This window comes from Pteropus alecto, unplaced genomic scaffold (genome assembly GCF_000325575.1).
Source record: "Pteropus alecto unplaced genomic scaffold, ASM32557v1 scaffold120, whole genome shotgun sequence".
Lineage (NCBI taxonomy): Eukaryota > Metazoa > Chordata > Mammalia > Chiroptera > Pteropodidae > Pteropus > Pteropus alecto.
The window spans coordinates 2,501,962-2,523,124 of record NW_006430061.1 but is presented as its reverse complement, the minus strand read 5'-3'; the positions used below and the strand labels follow the sequence as shown (position 1 = coordinate 2,523,124).

The window sequence follows — 21,163 nt, the reverse complement described above, 5'->3', positions numbered from 1 at the left end:
TTTTTTCTGGTTATTGTTATTTCTTGGTTCTTCCAAATGAACTTTATAATGAACTTGTCTAGCTTGTGAAAATATATGCTGATGTTTTTAATGGAAATTTATAAATTCATTTAGGGAAAATTAACATAGATTTAATGTTATGTCTTTCAACTTAAGAAGGAAGAAAATTTCTATTTGTTTAAACTCATGTTGTGACTCATGTTTAAGAATATCTTATCATTTTATACATTTAGTCTGTGGCTATTTCTTTCTCAGGTATTCCCTTCTTTCCTTCCTTCCTTCCTTCCTTCTTTTTTTCTTTCTTTTTTTTTTTTTTTTTTTTTTGCTATTTAAATAGATTTTTCTCATATCTTCTAACTACCTTTTGTTTTCATCTATAGAGATTATTGGTTTTGTACGTTGATTTTACAATTAATTTGTTACTTCATTACAGTATAGTCCTTTTGACCATTTTGGATTTCTAGATATTTAATTTTATCATCTGCAAATAGAGATAAGTTTATCTCTTTCTTTACAATTTGTATGTCTCTAATTGTTTTCTTTTATATAATTGCATTGGCCATAACTTCCAATATTAGGTATTAAATTTACACTTTTATTTGAATTGATATAGATATTTCATGCGATAAATTTCACTCTGATAACTTCTATAGCTATCTTCCACAGATTCTAGTTTTTATTCCTATTCTTTAAAAACAATTCTCTGATAAATTTGCATTTCTACTTTGATCCAAGAATTGTTTGATAGCATGATTTTAAGCCTTCTCACTGAAAAAGATTTTAAAACTTTCTGGTATTAAATATACATTTTAATGTATTTTCTTTTTTCTTTAAATTCTTATTATTTCACTACAATATACCTTAGTATCAGTCATTCTGGGCTGATTTTCCAGAGTATACAGTGTATCTTTTCAATATGCAATTTCGAATTACCTTTTTATTTCTCAATTGTTTTTGTCAATGATTGTTTCTTAGTATTTGTTCTGTTCTGCTCAGTTGCTTTGTTTTTTTTCCTTCAGGAATTTTATACACACACACGCACACACACACACACACATATACACACACTTTTGCTGATGTTTTGTATCATATTCTCTTAAATCTTTTAAAAATTTCTTTCATATTTTTTAATTTAAAAATTTCCTTGTTTACATTTTTCATTTCTCTTTATGTACAACACATGGTGTTTATTCACTAATGTATTACTTCCAATTTAGTTTTAATTTCTAAAATATTGTTTCTTCTATTTCAAATATATTCCTTGCTTTTGTAAGCTCAATTTTCAAATCTTCCTATTCTCTTTTCGTTTCTCCAATATTATTTCTAAGTTATTTTAATTCAAATTGAAGATATTGTTGTTGTTTACAAAAGAACAACTCCATTTTATTTACTTTCCGTAAGTTTAAATCTGTGAGGCATACAGCATTACACGGATTCTGCGTCCAGTGGCCTTAGCAGGAGGATTGCTTCGGAATTTGTCACAAACCATGCCACCGTTTCCTTGAGCACAATTTACCTTTCCCCAGATTACCCTGGTTTTGTTCGGTTTGCCACCAGGGGTCACTGTGTTGCTTTTTACCTTATACACATAAGCACATTTCTTGCCTAGATAAAACTCAGTCTCGTCTTGAGCATAAACACCTTAAATTTTAAGAAGAGCTGTGCCTTCCCTTTGGTTCCAGAGACTCTGCTTATAGTCAGCCTTGGACCACAGCCTTCCAGATATATTTGTTGTTTTAGAAGTCCTGTTCTCAGCAGGCCTCTACAGGCTCCAAGATGGCCTAAGTTGTTCTTTTATAACTTCTATTATTTTCTGAATTTCTTTGAGCTTGTTTGTTTCAAATATTAGAACATAGTTTTCCTTTATTTTGTGGACATGTCTTTCTGGCTTGTTTTCATTGCTTGAAATAATGTTATTTTTTTTCCTAATTTTCCTTTTTTTTTCTTTCTGATAATAATTTTTAATGGGTTTGACTACTTTTCCCCCTAATTTTTATAGCTGAGTGAGAAGAGCGTTCTTGTATCAGAAAGGATTACAGCCAGTGTAGCTTTCCTAGCTTCAAAATTCCAGTCCTCCATCTTCTGTCATTTATTTAGTGTAAAAATTCTGTGCTTTGTGAGATGTGCTGGCTTCTCTTTCCTTTTCCTACCTTCGCCTCTATTGTTCCTGCTCAAAATGGGGGCTTTGTCCTAGAAGTGAGACTTAAGTCTGCAATCAGGATCACTTCAGCTCTTTCTGACTTAACAACTTCCCCTTGTACTCACCTGCAAACTGTAGTCTACAAAGCTCCTCCCGGTTTGGACAGATGTTTTCTGGGAAAATATATCTTCAGTACGTATACAAAGAATTTCTAGTAATGTTTAAATCATATAATGATTTATATAATCTACAAAGAAAATAAATTTACCCAATAGAATAATGTGCAAAGGTTATTAACAGACAATTTGTGGAGGAGGAAATCCGAATAAACATGAAAAGTTGCTTCATCTCACCAGTTATTGGAAATAATAATTAAAACATGAAAATACTTTTATTTGATTCAGCACTAAGAATTACAATAAGCTAAAGTAATGATTATAAAAAAGATGAATTGAATCTTGACTTCTGTTAATGAATAATCATCACCTCATAGGTATTCTGAAAAGAGAAAGCCAGAAAAAAAATCTGATGAAAAGAAATCTTAGTGCTCTCTCTTTAGCTTTTGTTTATACTGTTTTCACATTCGAGAATATTCTCCATCCACTTCTTTATCTAGGTAATTCCTACTAATTTTTTAGGTCTTGATTATCTTTTGCAGGAAGTACCTGACCCCTGCCCCCCACTTTGACTAAGATAGATGCCCCTAAGATGTGGGTCCTTGATGCTTTATATGTTTCCTATTATAGCATTTTCCAAACAATACTGTGATGGTCGGTTTTATGTGTCATCTTGGCTAGGCTGTAGTACCCCACTTATTCAACTAAACCTAACCTAGATGTTATTATGAAGGCATTTTGCAGAGGTGATCAGCACCTATAATCAATTGATGTTATGTAAAGGAGATTATCCTTCAGGATCTGGGTGGGCCTGATGCAAGTAGTTGAGGGCAGAACTGGTTTCCCCAGGGAAGAATTTCTACCTGTAAACTGTAATGTCAGCTCAAGTCTAGAAGTTTCCACTTTCCCTTCCTGATGGCCTGTCCTATAGATTTTGGACCTTTCTAGCCAGCCCCCTCATCTGTGTAAGCCAATTTTTTACAATGTCTGATTGTCTGTCTGTCTGTCTGTAAATGTATATATCCTACTGGTTCTGTTTCTCTGGTGGAATTCTGCCTGATACAATTACTATAGTACCAGATTATATAATTATGTTTTCCTTCACATAAGACTGTAAACACCATTAAAACAGAAATGATGTCTGTCTTTTGTCCATCTTTGTATTTTCTGGTGTCTAGAATATAGCATATGTTCAAAAATAGCTAATGAATGAACAAATAAATTTCCTATCGACACAAGAATATAGAAGGCCCAATATGAAAATCTTCAATATAGCTGTGAGGAACCCTGCCTAGTGCACTATCAGAGAAAGAAGAGGCTAAAAGCCTTCTACATGCTCCTAGGAAATTCTGATAAATGTCAAATAGTAACCATTTGCTCCTTGGAGAAATCATCCTTTTGATATGGCAGTGGAGAACCCATCTAGTTTTCAGAGGCATAGCAACATTGAAAGAAAGCCAATCTATGAGGCAATTAGTTCTGTACTAAAAAGAAAGGCTCAACCAAGTACTACTGGTCTAATCCAGTGGTATTTATAAAAATATATAAATATTAGTATATCAAATACCCATAATCACATAGTCTAGAAGTCTTATCCATTTTCATTACAATGAAAACATGAAAATAGAGTTTCATCTGATTCAGCACAAAGGTAATTACATTAACTTAATTTAACATTAACAGAAGAATGAATCAGAATCTTGGCTTCTATTAAAAAGCAGGCATTACCTTGTAGGTATTCCAAAGTAAAAAACAGGAAGCTGGAAAAATATCAGATAACAAGAAAGACATCAAAACTTAAAAAAAAAAAGCTAAGGATAGGAAGTTTTGTTTTGTTTTGTTTTTTTTAAACACCACCTGAAATATGCTCTAAACCCATGTTTTCCAGAAGAGGTCTGGAGTCTTGCTACATCAGCATCTTCTAGGTATTGATGATGAACCTATTTTATAAGAACTGAATTTCAATTTCTAGGGCTCAAATCTGAGCATTGAATAGTTATTAAGCTCTCCAGTGATTCTGATGCACTGCCTGTTTTGAGAACTAACGCTAAACTGTCAGTCTTCACAACATATCTTTCTTTTGCTTAATGTCACTAGTCAAGGCCAGCGTTCTTCAGGAGGCTTTCAGATTTCTTTTACCTACTAGCAAAATTTCTGTGCTTCCTTTTATCTACTAATTCCTTAGCATAATATGACATTTAATCACAGAGTGCTATCTTATAGAACCATTAAATTGACTTGTGAGAAGAATGGAGAGGAAGTAACACAATATTTTAGTTCTCTCCATATTGGATCTTTAGATTCTGCTTTGTTATATTAGTTCAAGTATTCTCTCACAGGGAACAACAGACATGGTAATATTCGAATGCAAATTTGTGTGTAACCCACATCCGTGGCCACAAAGATCCTAGGATATTTTAGGGAAGGTTTTACAGTTTCTGGGAGGCTATCACAGTTTACTTGGACTGAGCCATGACTAAAAGATTTTCTTACAGATAAGCTTCACATAACAAAACCCTTGACCCAAGCATTAGAAAGTTTAATTAACAGTAAGAATTTAGGCTTAGAACAGAGTCCTAGGTTCAAATCCCACCTGCAACACTAATGAGATTTTAGAAAAATTGTTTCACCTTTCCACATTTAGATTTTGTCATCAGTAAATGAAGATACAATAGCTCATAGGAATAATAATAACAACAATAATAATAATAATTGTTATTGTCATTATTATTATTAGGAGCTATGCTAAATGAAGGAGAATAGAAAAATAAAATAAATGATTTCTCATTAATTAAAGAAAATTTAGTGATCATACAACTACCACTGGTTTTAATCATAATGGGGACTAGAATGGGTAGTCTAGAAAGAAAACAAACTGATGGTTCTAGTAAAATATTTTTTTTTTGAGAATCAGATCAAGGGAAAAGCAATAAAACTTGAATGCACTGTTTCAAAAATCAACATAATATGTCGAACTTTTTATCTAGGGTCAAAGAAGGTATTTTTTGACTGTGGCAGATTGTGTTTTCCATCAGTGGCTGCAATAGTATTTCCCATCCCACCTGCTTTTTTTTTTTTTAGAACCTTAACACATTTCCATCAAGAGATGAATTTATATCCCTCCTCTTAAACTAGATGGACCTTTGTGACTAGCTCAATATAGGATAGCAGATGCCCTGCTTTTTTTTTTTTAGAACCTTACCACATTTCCATCAAGAGATGAATTTATATACCTCCTCTTAAACTAGATGAACCTTTGTGACTAGCTCAATATAGGATAGCAGATAGGACATTATGAGACTTTCAGGTTATAATGAGCAGTACAGCTTCTGCCTCGCTCTGTCTCTCAGGATTCTTGCCCCAGGAATCCAAGTATCATGCCATGAGGAAGTCTAAGTCACATGGAGTGATCCATGCAGAAAGAAATTGAGGGTTCCCAGCCATCAAGCCCAGCTGAGCTCCCAACCAAAAGCTGGCTCCAACAATTTGAGTGATCCATCTTGGAAATGGGTCCACTAGCCCTCAGTCAAGCCGATGCAGTGTGGAGCAGACACAAGCCTTCCCTGCCCACCCCTGAACTAGTTGCAGATTTCTGAGCTAAATAAATGAGTGTTTTTGTTTTAAACCACTACGTTTTGGAGTAGTTTGTTATGTAGCAATAATTTGCTAGAACAATGCTTAATTCAATAGAACATGTTATATCATTACCACATGTCACCATTTCTTCAATTACCCTGTGGGATGTTAGAATTATCTTGTGGGCTGTTAGAATGAAGAATTTGAGCATTTAATTTGGTTGAAGACTGTTATTCAAAGAAGTATTAGGATTCTTGCTTGGAATTTACATAATGGATATATTTGCCCAAGTTTGAAAAAATGTTGAAAAATGTTTATTACCACGTTATTTTCAATAGCTAGAAAAAAAGAAGAAACAACGTAAATGATTATTAATAGGTAAAATAAATGATAGTACATCTATATATGTAATGCCATACAGGCACTAAAAAGAAGATTAAGATCAATATCTATCAACTTAATTATAAGTGAAAAATAAAAAATACAAACTCTATAGGATAATCCTATTTGTATTAAAACATATAATAGGTGCTTCATTTATCTAGTATAGGGAGAAACATTCTGAAACAAGGTCCAAGACACATTTGAGGTATGTGATTGTGGAATTCAATTAGGAAATAGAAACTTCTATTTTCTTTACTACAATCTCTGTACTTAAAATTTTTTTACATTGAGTTTGGGTTTTATAATGAAAATACTTTCAAATGCATAAAAATAGTACAGTTTTGCTATAAAATATCAGCATTACTTTTTGAGTTTTCTTTAAAAATATATATATATTTTTTTATCTGAGGGGACTTTGTAGGTATTAGATTTGCATTTGTCTTCCCTGAGTGATCGTATAGTGCATGACAGCTGTCACACACACAGCCACCAACTCCAATGCATTGAGCATAGGCAGCTGTGGCTTTCATCTGGAATAGTAAAACCTTTAAGAAAAAATAAGCAATTTGACCAAGTTTATTTCTACTATATGAATCAGAAAAACTGTAAACATAGGAATAAAACAACTTTGCTTTAACTTTCCCACAATAACGCTAAGTATTCCCACAGCCAATATGATTGCTTACCTTATTTTTCAACTTGCCATAGAAATAAAATGCATTAGCTTAGCAACTGGGAGAACTACGCATGTTAATAGAGGAAACAGTGTTAATTATGACCCCACTGTCATTTACTTTACTTGAAATTACAGGATTCTCACACCAGTTCACTCAGGCTAATGGTAAAATTACTGTGATTTTCTAAACGCTTGTCTGCTAGGGATTAGGTTAGATGGCCAGGGTTTAGGTAAGTGGTGGGAAATGGCAGCAATAGAGAATGAAATTTACTCCATATTATCTGTGACTTAGATAGAAATAGCATAGAATTAGGAATTTAACATTCTTGAGCCAAACATCTGAGCATAGATTCGATGTTTTCATGTTATTGTACAGTGTTTCATGTTGGAAAAGTTTTTATTTGAATATGTGGTTAATCGCTCAGAAGAAATTTTCATGTTAAAAAAATAAAAGAAAGAAAGCATACTGACAATAATCCCAAACACATATCAGCGAAGTATACAGAAAACCATAGTCCTCACTGAGCCTGTATTAAATCCTAAGAGATTAAACATTTAGTGCATCCAAGCCTCCTGCTCAATCCTCTGAACTCCCAGAGCACGCATCACTTGGTTGAGAAGTCTGTGCTGAAGTCCACTGTGCCATATATTATGCCTGACATTAAGGTCAGAGAGGTGCCGTCCTTGCCCTCTGAGCTTTGGCTCTTGTCATTAGTGTAGTTCATATTACATCATGTTATATAGCACATTGCAAATATGCTTTAAGGAAGAACCAGGTATTATTCATATTTGTTTACTATATCTAGTACAGTATCCAATTTTAATTGCAGCAAAAAGTTGAAATGGTAATTTTCTCTCCAAAATAACATCAGGGGAATAAAGAGAAAATGAGATTAGATGAAAAATAATTAGAATTGTTGGACTGAGAAAGGTGCTAAAATTTCCCAATTGCCCCTCACATGCCAAACGTCGTTTCAGGGATTATGTATGTAATCCCTTGTTTAATCATCACCCCAATTTTGTGAGGCAAGAAGGAAACTAAGCCACACAGAGGTTAATATGCCTTATTCCCTTCTGATCCATCCTCTCCACCTCAGCCAGGAGACCCAGTCTGGTCACTCATTGGCTTAACAGTCTACCATGGCTCTCCATTGCCCTTGGAATAATGTCCAAAACCCTCAACTGACTCTAAAGACCCGGTACATTCCCCTATCTCCAGCCCCATTTCTTGCCACTTTTTTCTCCTGCTCTCTTCTCTCTAAGCATAATGCATTTCATGTCCAAAGGAATGGACATTTGAAAGAAAACTGGCTAGAAGCTAGAAAGGAGGCTGAAAGGTAGATTGAAATTAGGTTGTGAGGTGGACTTTATTTTTGGCTTGTGGTTCTCTGTTTTCTATGACAACATAATGATTCTGATACATTAGTACACATGATTTAGAAGTAAATCATCATGATTGTTTTTGTCAACCTCAAGGTTGAGCATGAGTAATATTTCCTAGGAGGGCTACGTGCTCCTTTCTGTTGGGGAACGGGGCTGCTTTAGTTGTAACTCACAGTTCTAGGCAAGGAAGAGCCACTGATGCCTTGTTACTAAGTGCAAGGGAGATTTTCTGCTCTGAGATTCAGTCTTAAGGTATTCCTATAACAGCTCTGAATTATACTCATGAACCCCCTCCTTTATTTCCCCAGTATGCACATATGCTGCTAGTTTAGGGTTGTCCTGTTTCCAGAAGCACACTATTCTCAGAAACAATGTTTCTTCTTGGCTGGCCAAGTCCTTGGGGTCCAGTCCACTCCTAGGTGCTCATATACCATTCTCATTGCCATGGCTTTTCTTGCTTTCTGGCCTTGGCCAGGACAGCCCCAGTCCACCAAATGTGTTTGGACTGATGTCCAAAGTCAACCAGGAGATTGACCATGGTCAAATGCTCATCCCTTCCAAAAGCCTCCTTCAGGCATACTGCAACTGATAAAGTCTCAGTGACCAAATGAACACAAAATTGAGCAAATTGACGAGGGGAGAGTGATACCTGTATGGTGTCTGAGCCGCAGCAATAGTGAGTGTCTTGCCAAGTGCACATATTTGTCTCTGCTGCTGGGCTACATACAATTCGTAGAAGAAATAGGATGCTCCTTGTTTATGGTGAAAATAAATATCTATCAAGTTAGTAAATTAATAATGAATATATCAACGAAATAACACCGTATAGCATCCCTCTGGATGGAAAAGTTTAGGGACATGGAAAATGTTTGCTGGTGAATGACTCCTTTCTTCTCAGAGTCTTAGATTTCTGGAAGGCATCAGTGGGACTTGATATCAGGCATCTCAGTCTTCGGTCCTTCCATGTACTGATGTAGGACACCTGAGACCTGAGCAAGAGTTTGGAACAGTGAGAACTTCTCTCATCAACTGACTACTAATAGGGTTCCTTTGGGAGACTAGGGCAGAGCAGGGCTGAGGGTCGGGCGAAAGGGGATGGGAGGATCAGAAGTGAGCAGGGAAGAGGAAACCCCTCCATCACCTCCATGGATCCTTCCTAGTTGGAAATCCCACCCAGGAGCCTGCAGCCATGTTTCTAAACCATTGGTTCCCAGCCTTGGATGGTCATTGGAATCTCCTGGAACCTTTACAAAATGCTGATACCTGGGTTTCACCACCTCTTCTAGATTCTGATTAAATTGTTCTGACTTATGGCCTGGGTATCAGGGTTATAGCTTGGACAATACTAGCATCTTCTCTTTTCTGTATTCCATCACCTCCAGCATACCTTATTATGGGGGCAGGTATTACACCTGAAAACCTTGTAATTTTGGACAGATAAGTGGTAGGAAGCTAGCAGCCTCAGTACAGAGGAGAATCCAGCTGAAATTCAGCTGAAGAGACAAGCCCTGAAGGTCTGTTCACCTATTGAAGTACAGGCTGGTCTCAGGAAAATAAGCTTCTGTGGCTTTTCTTTGCCACTAATAGTCTATGTGACCCTATGCATGTCACTCTTGTTCTCTGGACCTCTTTCTTCTCACCTGTCAAATGGAGCTCTAATTTCAACGTGACCAACTCAAGATTTCTGTGCCTCTCATAATCTGAGAGCACCTCTCTCTGCTTCCTGCCCAGTCTGTGCCTTGCCTCTGGCTCCCAGTCTGTGCCTTGCCTCTGGCTCCCTTGGTTCCCAGACTTTTTTTTTTTTTTTGGTGAAGTTCCTTTTTGGCATCTACCTGTGTTGTTCTCTCTCTTTTTCTTGCTCCCTTTTACCCAGTTGTTAAGGGGATTCTTGCTGCTCCTGGGCACTGATGCCACTTAGAAATGAAGTCAACAGCTACATTTATTTATTTATTAATCGTGGAGCTTTTATTTTGTATTCAGCACTTGGATACAGTGATGTTTAAGATTTCTCTCTGTTCATTGAGCTCACAGTTTACACACAGCTGGAGAAGGGGATATTTGCAATATAGTATAGAAGTTCACAATGATAGAAAAGAAAAAAGGAAGCTAAATGGGAACCAGAATCCTTAGGAGTCACATATTTTATCTCTTTAAAGGGACTTTACTTTAAAATGCGTTCAAGGACTTTGATTCTGTAGTTACTCCACTTACCTCTGTATCACATGTTTCCCTTTCTGGCTTCTTCCCCAAAGACATAAAATTGCTCAAGTCTCTCCTACCTGTCACAATTCAGTTTTTCACTCCATACTCCTTTCATCATCTTGTCTATAACTCTCTTTACTTTTTAGTCACAATTCTATACATGTTTTTTCTAATTTCATACTGACCAGTCACTGCTATCCCAATGCTATTCATGTTAGTTGTGATAATTGAAACCATAAGAAAAGAGGAGATTACACAGAAAGATGGAGGGCTCATGCAATTCAAGTGGAGGAGATAGGAATTGCAAAGGGAAGGATGTACTCAGTATTCCAGAGCAGAGAGCAAGTCAGTGCGTCTAGAACATGGTGAATACAGTGGGGAATGCAGGAGTTAAACCTGGAAAGGTAGGCAGGAGCCCCACCACATGGGGTCTGTTTTGAAGAGACAGAGCAAGAGCAAACACAAGCTAGTTTTCTTTCCTTCCTTGTAGTCCATGTCTACAGACTGGTATATTTTACATAGCTATAATCACACATCTATGTAATTGGAAATTTTGTTGCACCAAACAGTATTTTGAACAATTCTTTACACTGTCTCATATTCTTCATTATTATTATTGTGAGAGGGACAGAATGTTCCATCTAGTTAATGTACTGCAATTTTCTCCATTGTTTTCACTATCTATACTGTTGGACATTTAGGTTGTTTACAATTTCTGCTATTTTAGAGAATGCTGCAATAAAGAGTCTCATAAATGGGGATTTGCCCTTCTTTTGAATGATCTTCTCAGACTAAATTATAATGAATGAAATTATTAGGTCAAAGGGTGTGAACACTTTTATGGTTCTCAGTACATACTGCCATGTTCCTGTTTGCAGATATCCACTGTCAGGTATTCATCAATTTCACTGTAAACAACGGAGCTAGTTGTTATTATTACATCTTCCTTGCCAAGTTAATAGAAAAATATATCTCATTTGTTTAATTCGAAGTTTGTTGCAGCCTGAACATTTCCCTGTTTGTTTACTATCTACATTTTCTTCTGTTTATGTCGTGTCAATGTGATAACATCCAAACCTGTAGAGAATTTTTATAAGAGTTTATCTGAGCCAAACTGATGACAACTGCCAGGAAGCAAAATCTCAAATGCTCCTGAGAATGACAGTTTGCAGTTTCTTTAATGCATTTGAAATTAAGGAGAGAAAGTAAGGAAGATTACATGAAGGCGAAAGAAAGCAATGTGGTGATTGAATTACAGGATAGTTAACTAGATTATGTGCTCTCTTGAGGGTGGTTATTTCAAAGGTATGTTAATCTAGATGCATAAGAACAATGCACAGGTCTGGTTTAAGGCAAGGATAATAAGACTTTTACTAAGGAAGTTATAGGCCTGGGACGTGACTACCCACTCTGACCTGCCCAGTTAGGGATTTATGATCAGATCACCCTTTGAGGTTACTTTCTATAGAATCCCTTTTTCATCCACAGGGATTTATAATATATATGTTAAAGGGGGCATTTATAATATATATGTTAAAATAAACTTTAAATATATTATACATAAGATCTATTTCTATAACATATGAGACAAATATTTTTCTTGCTGTTTTCATTTTCACTGTGATTTGTCAGTTCTTGTACTAAAATTAGGTATTGATCATTTCCTTTATGAATTCTTTGAAAGATCTGACACTATCATCTAAATAAATATATAAAAACTCTCAATTCTATTTTGTGCAATTTATGACCATTAAGTTATTTAATAAGTTAGCAATTTTTAAGTATAAATTTTGAATATAACTTGATGTTTCCTCAAACTGATAATCTACTATCAGCTTAGAGTCTATATGTGAGAAACTTAGGGAACAATTTTATTAAAAGAATGGAAGCCTCCTTATCTTGAAGCTACATTTCTATAACAAGTCAAGTTTTTACTGACACTGCATATTATTAGGTAGCTTTATGATGGTGGTGACCATGAAGGAGATTGTGAATAAAGAAAAGTTAAGGCTCCTTAAGCCAGGACTCCATTTTAATTTTTGTGGGATCTAGGTATTTTTGCCTTTGTGAGCTCCTTTCTCCGTAAAAAATTAAAAATTATATATTACAACTGTTTTGTTATAAAGAAGAATATAATCTAGGCTGGATTCATTATTATATGATTATAATTATTATTATAATTTTCTTATTTTAAACCACCTTAATTAAAACATTTTTGTGGGCCAGTAATATGTGCCTATTGTGTCTAATGGATGAGTCAACCCTGTCCCAGAGCCATCCCTTAGCATTAATTATCTATCTATCTATCTATCATCTACCTGAATAATTGGATCTACTTTTCGCCTTTTTATGCCATTTCTCAGATACACATTTCTATCTACATCGGAATCACAGTGTTTTAAAAATTATTTTTAAAAAAATATGTTTTAATAGGTGTTAGAGTTGATCTGTGCCCCAGAGTTCTTCTTTTAAGTCTCTTGACCACTTATTTATAGAGTGAACTTTAGATATTCTCTGTTTATTATAATAGAAAAAAATCTTTTGAAGTTGTATTTTATTTGTAAATTATCTCAAAGAGATATGACACCTTTATAAAGGCACGACAGTTTGATATTCCATTGCAGAGCCAGGATACCATGACTATGCTACAGAGAAAGTTCCAGAGGAATGGAGACAGAGGCAGGAAATAAGGTATAGAAGAATCTGCATGCACTCCATTAGGGTGGTCTCTTATCTTGGGGTGCTCAGAGAGGCTGGACATAAGCTCCCATAAGTCAGCAGAGTCCCAGAAGTGGGTCATAAGCCAGCACTGTAGGACAAGTGCTATTTTATTCCTTAAGTTAGGAGGAAAGGAAATATTCTTGAGCAAACTAAAGAACATCCGTTAGCCAAATTTACCTTCTCCTAATTTGGCATTCTAAAGTGGCTATAGTTTGGTAGGCCTCAGTATCGTATTACTCATGAATGAATTTAACAAGAAATTTTGTTTTTCATGCAGATATCCTTGAGACCAATAAATAGTGATAGGAATAGGAAAAGAGATCAGAGGGTGGAGGCTGACCAGTATGAGGCCATTTTGGATCAGCACTCACGATTTACTCACTCCTCTCCTTTTTTCCTTATAAGAGAAATAGTTTGTCTACCCTTTTTTGTTTATAATTTTTATTTAAAATTTTTTTGTTTATAATATTCTAATATGAGAGAAAGCCATTTTGGGATAGATTTGCAAAATTCAGAGGCCTTCTTCCCTAAATCCAAGTCTTTAATGATGAAAATTAGCAAGCACTATAATTCAAGCTAATGACTTACAGGTGTTGTCTGCTATGAATAGACATAACTCTAATATAAAGACCATTAGAGTAAATTGAATAACTTTAATGTAGAGAGAATTTGGATATATATCATGTTTTATAAATCACATACAGAGAGTACAGTTGGCAAGCTATTTCCCTTTATGAATCATGAAAAGGACCTAGTCTGGGAAGATTTCTGTGCCTCCAAAAAAAGATAAAAGATATATGACCTGAAACTTCAAACTTTCAAAATTTCAATAACATTATTTTACTTCAATTTTAATGTTAAGAGTCACATTGGATCACGTTATTGGAAAATATACCTGTGGGTTTGTGTCTGCCCACTCTTCATACCCAGAAGTATAGAGTTACCTTTTTATTCAGAGAAGCCTCCCCACTCCAAATAAATCAAATAATGACCTATATACTTACTGGGGGATAACACTTTAATTTTCAACACTGATTAATATTGGTTAGTGTGTGTGTGTGTGTGTGTGTGTGTGTGTGTGTGTGTAAAATCAGTCAATATTTGAGGGCCTCAGCAGATTCCAACCAGCTAGCATACACCCACTGCAAATCCCTTCCACCTGACAATGAGAGGGACCTATGAATGATAGATGTCACTCCACTGATTAGGTTACCATAGATGGCAAAAGCAAAGGGATTTTGCATACATAATTAAAATCCTAAATCCATTCATTGTAAGTTAATCATGCAGATTCTGAGAAATTGAAAGAATGTCAGTGTAACTGGAACTCAGGGATGGAAAGCATAGTGAGATATGAAGCTGGAACAAAATTCAGGTGTCACATCATACATAGCTTTGTAGACTTCATAAAGAGTTTCATACAGGACCTGGAAGATTTTTGACTATCTTTACGAAGGCAAGAAACCACTCTTTCAAACTTCTTAGACCTACAGATGACTCAAGCTCTCCAAGAAGTCTCTAGAGTAACCTACTTTATGGAAACAGTTAATCTTATCCTGGAAAGCCTGAATAGGAGACATGAGGCCCAGGTTTATAGTGTTTGGCTCAGGGCCCTACCAGAGACAAGGGCAAGACATTTGTTAGCTCCAGAAATATCCAGAAAAGTTTCACGAACAGCAAAAATATCTGAGGATCCGTAATTGAAGAAACTAATCCTCTACCCCAGATACATTCTTGAGAGTGAATGGATAATTGTCTAGAATGGATCCAGCTAATGAGATGGGTTATAGAAAACTAAGTCCAGCCAGAGACTTCATAGTAAAATGTATGTATATATATATATATATTTCCTTTAAATCCCTAACAATTAATAACTAGTCCTTGCTTCAGAGGTGTGTCTTAGTCAGAGCCAATTATGCCTCAAAAGTCAGCCCAAAATGAATCTCTTGAGAATGAAGTGAAGCAGGAGAGAAGAGAAAGTGAATTCTTCTCACTATAGGAAGAATTTTCTAGGAGTGAGATCTAAAGATAGAATAAACTACATTAATATAATGACTAGGTGGAGAGCCAGAGGAGAGAAAGAGCAATTAGGGGGATCATTTTATAAACTATATAAATGTCTATGTACAATGTACTATATACTTGAAGCTAATAAAAATTTTTAAAAAATCTCAAAAATAAGCTAGAAAGCCACTTGGGGGGTGTTATAGAGGAGAGTCAAGCATTAGGGTTGGTCTATACAGCCTTAGCAATTTCTTCCTACCATGAGAATCTTAGAGGCAGAAAGAATGATATGAAAGAGTAGCTGTAGGGTGTAGAGCATTAAGAACACACACAGAGAAAGACGCTGCTGGTAAAAGCACTCAGTTATGAGGAAGAACAGCAGGACTTAATTTTGATGGGAATGGAACCAGCTTATGCCATTGCACCTAATCTGATCAGGGCTTGGGAACCCGGGTAAAGGGATCTGACAGTGTATCCTGTCTGGGAACTGTGGCTTCCAACTTGAATTCAAGTCTGCTCATCAAGCCAACTTCACTGAGTATGCTTTTCAGATTTGGGGATTGAACTGAAGTAACTAAGATTTGGATGGATATTAGTTATCTATTGCTTTGTAGCAAACTACCTAAAAACTTAGCAGCTCAGAAGAACAAATATTTATTATCTCACACAGATTCTGAAAGTAGGCTATCTGGGAGAGGCTTGGCTGGGTAGTTCTGGCAGTTCAGTTCTCAGCTAAGTCTACAGTGATCTCCAGACTCAACTGGGGCTAGAGAATTCACTTCAAAGATCACTCATTTTGTTGCTGACAGGCTTTCATTCCTCACTTTCTATTGGCCAGAGACCTCCATTTCTTGACATGTGAATCCCTCCATAGCTACCTTGAGTGCCTTATTTATATCATTTGGTTTCCTACAGAAGTGATCAAGAGGGAAATGTCATTGAGTGAATGAAATAGTGTCCCCCCGAAAAAAGCAAGACTAGTATCTAGAATATATTAAGATCTACTAAAACTGAATAAGAAGATAATGGGCCCAATCAAAATTGGCAAAATAGTGGAACAGCATACTATTTATTGTAGTGATGGTTACATAGGTTTTATGACATACTTTTGGAAATACAATTCACATCATTTCATAGTACATAATTTATACCTTATGAAAGTGTATTTTAAAAGTAAGAGAAAACTTTATAATATGTAAAGTAACATTTTTAGAAATACAAGAGTTAATTCACAGAAATGAAATAATACTTGGAAAGTTTATTGCCCTCTTTTAGTCTTTGCAAGATCAACTACCCAGACAAAATAATATATAAGAATAATATAATCACTCTATCATCTATCTATCTATCTATCTATCTATCTATCTATCTATCTATCTCAATTTAAAAGTTTTTAACTCAGAGAAAATATTTTCTTTTCTGTTATCTTTAAAACATTTATAGGAAAGGATCACATAATAAGCCTTGTAAAAACTCTCAATACATTTCCTAAGCAAAAAAAAAATATATATATATATAGATCACTTTATCAAAACTCGATGCAAAAAAAAAAAACTTGGAATGAAGTAACTAAAATATAATTTTAAAAGCTATTTAAAATATAAAATTACTCGACTAAATAACTTCTGAGTTGAAGTAGATATAAAAAAATTAAAGGCTATTTTAAAAATCACAATTTTACATCTCAAAATTTGATGAATGGTTAAAGATGAACTCAGAGACAAAAATCAAAACTTTACAGAGTTTCATAATTTATTAACTCAACAAATATTTATCGAGGGGCTACCAGGTTCTGTGCTCCAGGGATATAGATAAAAATTTATTAATTTATTAACTCAACAAATATTTATCGAGGGGCTACCAGTTTCTGTGCTCCAGGGATATAGATAAAAAAAAGCACACAACTTTTTTCATAGACTTAAATGCTAGTGGAAGTACATAGACCAAAAACCTCGATAAGTATATAATATTTCAGATAGTAATATGTTCTATGGATAAAATAAAGCTAAACAGAGAGTGATCAAAGAAGGAATGCATTTTGTAAACAGTAGTCAGGGATGCCTTCTCTGAGAAGGTGACATTTCAGCAGAGTTCTGAAAGGAGGGAGGGAGTCAGTCATGCAGACATTGGGAGATTAGAATTCTAGCCCAGAGAAAATTGTAAGTGCAAAGGCCCTGAGGAGACTAGGAGTGGAGCAAGGAATGATTTAATTGGCAAGAAGTAAAATCAGAGAAATAATGTGGGGTCAAATCATGTAGTGCCTTTTCGGCTACCATAAAGACTTTGACTTTTACTCTGAGTTAGATGAGGAGCTTGTGGAAGGTTTTAAGGAGAAGATAGATATGATATGACTTATATTTTAAAAGGATCACTTTAGAATTGTCTATACAGTGAAAATAATAGAAGTAGAGAGATGCATTGGGAGGTTGTTGTAATAGTCCAGGTAAAACATGATGGAGACTTGGACCAGGACAGAATCAGTGGATATAGGGGAAAGTGGTCAAATACAAGTAATAAAAAAAAAAAAGAGAGAGAGAGAGAGAGAGAAAGAGAAAAAATAAGCAATTTATTTTAATAATTCAACTTAGAAATCTGGAAAGAGACCAGCTAAACTAACTTTTCAACAATCTCCTGGGAGAAGAGATTAATTCAGTGGGCAGGAAAGAAATTAGTGAATTAAAAACATAAAGATAGTAGAATGGAAAAATAAATACTAAAGGTCATATTTGAAAAATCCAATAAAATAGAAATTTCTGGTAAAGAGAGTGAAGAAAAGAAAAAGGGAAAATACGGATTCACTACATCCAGAGCGAAAAAGAAGACATAACCTCGAATATCAAATTTTACAATGAAAAAGTACAATTTGCTCATGCATGTAAAAAAAATTAAAATAAGTTTCACAAAAATGCATATAAGTCAAGAATAGATAGAATAAAAGAAATAGAATATAGTAGAATAGAATACCATGGCAGAAATAGAAAAATGTTAAGAATTGTACAAAAGGAACTCTGTGAGACAGTTTTACAGGTGAATTATATAAAGTTTTAGTTTCAGTTTTACAGGTGAATTATTTAAAGTTTTAGTTTCCATGCTATTCACACTGATCTAAAACAGAAAAAAATTGAAAGTTTGCCAACTTATTTGATAACATTGGCATAATTCTACTAGTAAACTTAACAATGATAATATGAAATCTTAAATAACACACAACTATATTGAATTTGGAAGTATATTTTAATACATATTCTTTTACCAAGTAGAGCTTGTCAAGAAGCAGTATAGTGATTTAAGACAGCAGACTGGATCCAGATAGCCATGGAACAGGTTTGTATCTTGAGACGAATCTGATAGCTGTATGGATTTGTTCAACCAATTTAATCTTTCTGTATCTCAGTGTCCTCATCCATTATATGGGGCGTAGTCTCTATATGGTGGTTGTAAAGATTAAAAGAGTTAATTCTGAGAAGCATTTATTACAGTGCCTTGCATCCAGTAAGCACTCTAAAATATTAATTGTTATTATTAGTTTCTATGTTTGGAAATCTATTGTTTGTATTAGTAAGATAAGGAGAAAAGCCATTAGATAATCTTGCTAGATATCAAAGATACTCTAGTAAAATTTAATTTTATTTCTGATTAAAAAACTCTTAGTATACAATAAGAAGAAATGTACTTTCTTAAGATGATAAAGAAGCTCCAACTGAAATCAATAGCCTATTAAAGATGCCTGTTATTACTATTTTTTCTCAATATTATCAAGAAGTTCTTAATACAAAGCACAAAAATATGAAATAAGATTGACTATTATTTACAGATGGTACAATTGTGTACCTGAGAACTCAATGCCAATCAAAATTCAAACAGGATTTTTAAAAAATTGATGATTATTCTTTCTTCTGAAAGAATAGCTTTGTGAAAATTGTTAAGAGCATTTTGAAAAAGAGAGGTATGAAGTGCCTTTGCCCCACTGATAATTAAACTGTATTACTGGGTCATAAACATATCAATAGAGGAAAAAAGAAAGACCAGAAGAGAATAGGTCAGCATATGTTAGGATAATGTTTCAAGTCAATGTGGGATGTGTTGCTTCATTTAATAAATGATTGGGGGAAAAGTACGCAAAATCTTACTATTAATAAAATCTATCATCCGTTTGTGGGTGTAAACATTATATGGTTTCTGAAATCTATTATATTTTCAGGAGGTATTTGCAGAGCCAAGTTTGAACCACACATTTTGGAGGTGATTTCAGAGCCAATGACTTATTAAGAAGGGTACATTAATTCTATAACAAGAATTCTTGATATACATACTTCTTCCTGCAGTTCCGTCAGTTTTTAACATAATTTGAGGACATGTTTTTGAGTGCATGTGTGTCTATGATAAATACATCTTCTTGACATTTTGTTCCTTTACCCATTACATGACACCCTTCCTTTTCAATTAGGTTTTATTTTGGTGTTGATTTCTATTTTGATTATATGTTATAAAGTTACTTCAACTTATTTTTGTTCATGTTTGTCTTATATCTTTTAGTACCCATTTATCTAAACCAATTCTGAATCTTTTTATTTGAAAGTTTTCTCTTGTAGAAAAAACATTGCTGGATCCTTTAAAAAATGCAAACTAATAGTCTTAGTATTTTTATTGGTGACAATTAATTTACAATTATTTTAAAGCTTTATGAGCATTTACTACTGCCGTCTTTTCTCAAATAGTGCATTCACAGATTCTCTTTGATGTTTAAAGTTAATTCATTTGTACTTAATTTTATGGGTTTTGCTGTAACATAAAACTCACATATTTATGATATTTATTCCCGCTGAACATGAATATAATGACCGTCTATACATACCAACTACCAGGCTTAGAAATGATACCTAAAAAAACAAAACTCGGAAGATCCTGCATATATACCTCTCTTCATGAGATCTCCTTCCCACCCCTCAAAGTTAATCACCTTTTTGAATGTACTGCTTATTCACCTTAGATGTGACTGTATACTTTTACTACATATGTATGTATCCCTAAATAACAGTAGGTAACGTTATTCATGTTTTAAACTTAATGCAAGTTGTGTCATCGGTGTATATACTCTGCAACTTGTTTTATTTTAACTCAACTATATGTAAGAGATTTATACAGATTGTTACACACATTTGTATTCATTGTTGTGTAATATATTGTATGTATGCATTATAGAAATAAGTATATTATCTAGTCCAGCAGCAGCAGACTGGAACTGAAACAAAATGAACATTTCTGAAGATGATCTTAAGGAGACAAACTATAAAAGAATTCATAAAAAGAAACGAGTAAATTTGATAAATTGCTCATTGATTAAATTAATTTAGAGCCCAACATCTGAATAAGAGAAAAAAACAGGTATATAGCAAGAATAATTTCATCAACTAATGCCCCCTGTACTAGTCTGCGCTGGAACTATAACAGAGTACCACAGGCTGGCTGGCTTAAGCAACAGAAATTTATTTTCTCTCAGTTCCGGATGTTGGAAGCGCCAGATCAAAAGTCCCATAGTGTTAGTGTGTAGTAAAGTCTTTTCCTGTCCTGTAAAAGGCTTTCTGCTTGCTATGTCCTCACTGGCCCCTTCTCTGTGTGTGCATGGAGAGAGAAAGAGATCTCTTCGATCTCTTCCTTTTTATTGTAGGGACACCAGACCTATCATATTACGGCCCCTCCCTTTACAACCTCATCTAACCTTAGTTACCTCCCTAAAAGTCCTATATCCCAACATAGTCACATCGGGGGTTAAGGCTTCAGTATATGGATTTTGGGGAGACACAGCGACTCTATAACATTCCCAAATCATACATACCATTTAGCTATTGCCACAACAATGTAACATGAAAAGAACGTCAAAATTTCAAACACATATATTTATTTTACTGGCTCATGGGTATGTGATAGGGATAAGGATGATCTGAGCTGGTGTTGGCGGGA

The 21,163-nt window shown here is 34.6% G+C and overlaps 1 pseudogene; it reads right to left on the bottom strand.

Moving 5' to 3' along the window:
• Positions 1 to 1,402: 1,402 nt before the first annotated feature.
• LOC102889699 overlaps positions 1,403 to 21,163 on the bottom strand; it is a 23,181-nt pseudogene continuing 3,420 nt past the window's right edge.